We start from the raw sequence: 5,402 nt of genomic DNA on the forward strand, positions 1-5,402 counted from the left end.
CATAATCCTTATCAGTAACAAAGATAGGTGAAGTAGCAAAAACAGGGTTAGGTTTCATTCTAGCACTTAGAGATTGCTTACTCCATTTAGCTAATAACCTTTTTAGTTCATTTCTATTTTCGCAAGCTAAGATAGCGAAAGAAGCTTCTTGATCAAAAACATAACTCTTAGGAATAACAAGTGATTCATCATCACCACTTTCATCAGTATCATCAAATTCAATATTTTTAATTTCTCTAGCTCTAGCAATTTGTTCATCAAGCAAATCACTAAGTGGCACAGTAGTATCAGGCATAGAGGTAGTTTCATCATAAGTATCATGCATAGCAGAAGTGGCATCATCAATAACATGTGACATATCAGAACGAATAGTAGAAGCAGGTGTAGGTGTCGCAAACTTACTCATAATAGAAGGTGAATCAAGTGCAGAGCTAGATGGCAATTCCTTACCTCCCCTCGTAGTTGAGGGATAGATCTTGGTTTTTGGATCTCTTAAGTTCTTCATAATGATAAGCAGATATATATCCCAAGTGACTCAAAGAATAGAGCTATGCTCCCCGGCAACAGCGCCAGAAAATAGTCTTGATAACCCACAAGCATAGGGGATCGCAACAGTTTTCGAGGGTAAAGTATTCAACCCAAATTTATTGATTAGACATAAGGGGGGCCAAAGAATATTCTCAAGTATTAGCATTTGAGTTGTCAATTCAACCACACCTGGAAACTTAATATCTGCAGCAAAGTATTTAGTAGCAAAGTAATATGATAGTAGTGATAACGGTAGCAAAAGGTAACAGTACTAAAAGCAATGTTTTTGGTATTTTGTAGTGATGATAGCAATAGCAACGGGAAAGTAAAAAAGCGTAGAACAATATATGGAAAGCTCGTAGGCAATGGATCGGTGATAGAGAATTATGCCAGATGCGGTTCATCATGTAACAGTCATAAACTAGGGTGACACAGAACTAGCTCCAGTTCATTGATATAACGTAGGCATGTATTCCGAATATAGTCATACGTGCTTATGGAAAAGAACTTGCATGACATCTTTTGTCCTAACCTCCCGTGGCAGCAGGGTCCTTACGGAAACTAAGGGATATTAAGGCCTCCTTTTAATAGAGAACCGGAACAAAGCATTAACACATAGTGAATACATGAACTCCTCAAACTACGGTCATCACCGATAAGTATCCCGATTATTGTCACTTCGGGGTTAACAGATCATAACACATAATAGGTGACTATAGACTTGCAAGATAGGATCAAGAACACTCATATATTGATGAAAACATAATAGGTTCAGATCTGAAATGATGGCACTCGGGCCCTAGTGACAAGCATTAAGCATAGCAAAGTCATAGCAACATCAATCTCAGAACATAGTGAACACTAGGGATCAAACCCTAACAAAACTAACTCGATTACATGATAGATCCCATCCAACCCATCACCGTCCAGCAAGCCTACGATGGAATTACTCATGCACGGTGGTGAGCATCATGAAATTGGTGATGGAGGATGGTTGATGATGATGATGGCGACGGATTCCCCTCTCCGGAGCCCCGAACGGACTCCAGATCAGCCCTCCCGAGAGGTTTTAGGGCTTGGCGGCGGCTCCGTATTGTAAAACGTGATGATTTCTTCTCCCTGATTTTTTCTCTCCCCGAAACACAATATATGGAGGTGGAGTTGGAGTCGGAGAGGAAACAGGGGGCCCACGAGGTAGGGGGGCACGCCCTAGGGGGCCAGGCGCGCCCCCACCCTCATGGCAAGGTGGTGGGGCCCCTGGCCTTCATCTTTGGCAGGTATTTTTCTTATCTTCTAAAAAGTGGCTCCGTGAAGTTTCAGGTCATTCCGAGAACGTTTGCTCCTACACATAAATAACACCATGGTAATTCTGCTGAAAACCGCGTCAGTCTGGGTTAGTTCCAATCAAATCATGCAAGTTAGAGGCCAAAACAAGGGTAAAAGTGTTTGGAAAAGTAGATACGTTGGAGACGTATCAGTAGCTTAGAGGAACCACATCGTAAAGACGTGGATGGGTTTATTGACACTATCACTATAGGGGAAACTAGGAAGGTTTCCGATGCAAGAATCACTAGCATACATTTTCCTGTTTTACGCTACTTTGCAATATTTGCTAGTCGTTGCTTAATTGGTCATGGAAACTATGGAAACCTTAGTGTTCCTGATATTTTTATTTTGTTTGATGGTTTATTCCGTGATGACTCTGTTAGTATGGGCGGTATTATTGCTAAACGGTTAAGTCTGAACCGTATAAAGGGCCCCATCTTTGGTGGTATCTATGCTTCACGCCTTGCTGCATATTATAACATACCCATTAGGCACTATGAAAAAGAAGAAAAATTGCTGCCTACTGTTTATTTAGATTATAAGAGTATGGTAGTGCATGATTTTATTATAAAGAATAGGGAAGGGGAGCTTAAATACAAATTGTTCTTTGATAAACGTCATCCTGAGACTATCACCTTGCCTGCTCCTTCCTTGTTTGATTTATCTAGAGGCCAGTACCTCGTCTCGCCGGAGGACATTCACGCTTACCGGAACCCTACATCAGCCATAGAGCCAGACACTACAAAAAAAATACACTTCCGTGATGATACATGTTTGTCACAGTAGGTCGCGTGTTTTGTCATGCATGTACATCCATGACGGTTTTATGACAGAATCAAGATACTCATACCTTGCTGTCGTAGAAGTGTTCCATGACATTACCAAAATTAAGGGAAGTGTCCACTTCCATGACGATAAATCGTGCGTCACAGAAGTGCTTTCGTCAAGGGTGACCGACACGTGGCATCCACCGTAACGGAATGCCGTTAAGCTATCGGGTCGGATTTTGGATCCGATAACCCGTTAACAGCCCTGACCAATGGGAAATTTCCATGTGTAAAATTCTGATTGGCCGAAGGGAACACCTGTCAGCTTGTCAGTGGGCCAGATGTCGCCCGTCCATTAGAGGAGACAAGCCTATGATATGTCGACACGTGGCTAGGGACGGAGGCGATGGTGGCCGGGCGTAGGCGACTCCCGGGGCAGCGCTCGCGGCCGGTGAGCGGAGCAACAGCGACGGCGGCAGTGGAGCTCGGTAGCGGTTGGCGTGGGCGGCTCCGAGGCGGCGCGGGATGGAGCCGAGCGTGAGGGGAGAGGGCGCGGCCACGACAGAGAGAGGAGGGAGGGGAGCTCACAGGGGAGGAGTAGGGCACGGGCAGTGGGGCTCGGGGAGGAAGACGTGGACGGCGCGCGATGGGGAGGCAGTCCAGCGAGGAGGCTCCGGCGTCGAGCAGCGGGGCGGCGTCGGGCGTCGAGCAGCGGGATTGATCCGATCTAGCTCGGGTCGAGGTGGGGCGGGCGCCATGCGAGGGAAGATGGGGAGGCGGGCGCCGGCGAGGGGGGTGGCCAGAGGCACTGGGCAGCGGCGGCGGCCAGGCGAAGGGATCGGGGCCCTCTGCCCCGATCCAGGCGGGGAAGGGGAGAGAGGCGTGCGGGGGGGGAGGGGGGGAAAGGGGGGGGGGGTGGTTAGGGTTTTCCCCCAGGGGGGTGGATAGGGGGGGGGGTGCGGGGTGCGGCTGGGCCGGCCTGGCGGCCCGATGGCCTGCTGGGCCGTGGCCCAGCGTGGGGGGGTTCTTCTTTTTCTTTTCCTTTTATTGTTTTGTTTTCTATTTTTTATATTTTCTTTTCTTTTATTTATTTCCCTTTTCTGTTTTATATCTTACAGTTTTACAAAAGTGAAACCCTACCTAAAATAGAGTTACAATTATAACTACTACCACAAAAGGTTTTATCCCTGAACAAAATAGTATATTATTTTATAAAATCCAAAACGCATTTGTTTAATTGTTTTACCTACTATTTTAGTTACTTAAGTGCATTTAAACCTTTTATAAAAATGTGGTTTTCTTCACAACAATTACCTATATAATATTTGGCACTTACCGAACATTTTTATTTTAATGTTTGAAAACTTTTATTATTTACCAAACTTTGAATTTGAATTTTGGACCGGTTTTGATCTAGCGCGAGATTAGCAATAGTAACCAAGGTGACGTGGCGACATTATGTGGGATTACTGTAGCCTAATTATCCGGGCGTCACACTCGGGTAGGGGGTCCCGAACTGTGCGTCTAGGATCGATGGTAACAGGAGACAGGGGACACAATGTTTACCCAGGTTCGAGCCCTCTCTATGGAGGTAATACCCTATGTCCTGCTTTATTGATATTGATGAATATGGGTGTTACAAGAGTTGATCTACCACGAGATCGTGATGGCTAAACCCTAGAAGCCTAGCCTATATGACTATGGTAATGAATGTGTCCTTTTCGGACTATCCCCTCTGGTTTATATAGACACCGGGGGATCTAGGGTTTACATAGAGTCGGTTACATAAGAAGGAATCTTCATAATCGGTCGCCAATCCTGCCTTCCACGCCAAGGAGAGTCCAATCCGGACTCGGGTATAATCTTCGGCCTTCATGTCTTCATAGCCCATCAGTCCGACCCATGGATAACATGTCGGACGCCCGAGGACCCCTTAGTCCAGGACTCCCTTAGTAGCCCCTGAACCTGACTTCAATGACGGGGAGTTCGGCGCACAGATTGTCTTCGGCATTGCAAGGCGGGTTCCCTTTTATCCGAACTTCAAGATAGTCTTCGGACGCGATGATAGTATCCAGACCTGTCACACACACCATACCTAACCGTAGAGAGAACATATATTTTTGCACGAGTCTAATCCGCTGACAGCTTTTACAGTATGACATCACGTCTGTCCGGTCATAATTTCGGACCGTTTTTCGTCTGCCGCTCCATGTTTAGAGACGTGGTTGCCATTGGCACGTCTTGTCGAAGCAGAGATCGTGCCCCCTTATTACGGGATTCTCATCAATACGGGCGTGGGTGACCTAACCATGCTGTTTTGCACGGCCCTTGGGAATAGGCGAGTGGGGAGACGCTTGACATTCGCGGCCTTTATAAGGGGATAAGGATTTCCTACCTTCACCCACACCTCAGCCCCTCCGTCCCTGAGCTCCAGCGCCCAAGCTTCTAGCTTTCCCCTCAACCGAGAAAGCACTCCAAAAATGTCCGGATCCGAAGCTGGGGGTAAGTGGATGGCCTCCTCCGTCAAGAAGAAGGATATCAAGGCGCTCCAGGAGACCGGATACCTGGCCAAGGAGATCGTTCACCGACTCCTGGATAAGGGACAGATCATCCCTACTCCAGAGCCCACGAGAGGGTTGTTTTCCTCACACATTTTGTCCGCGGGCTGGGTTTCCCTCTCCACCCCTTCATTCGTGGACTGATGTTTTACTACGGGCTAGATTTCCATGACCTAGCCCCCAACTTCATCCTCAACATCACGGCATTCATTGTCGTGTGCGA

Source organism: Triticum urartu, chromosome 5 (genome assembly GCF_003073215.2).
Source record: "Triticum urartu cultivar G1812 chromosome 5, Tu2.1, whole genome shotgun sequence".
In the NCBI taxonomy this organism is placed as follows: domain Eukaryota; kingdom Viridiplantae; phylum Streptophyta; class Magnoliopsida; order Poales; family Poaceae; genus Triticum; species Triticum urartu.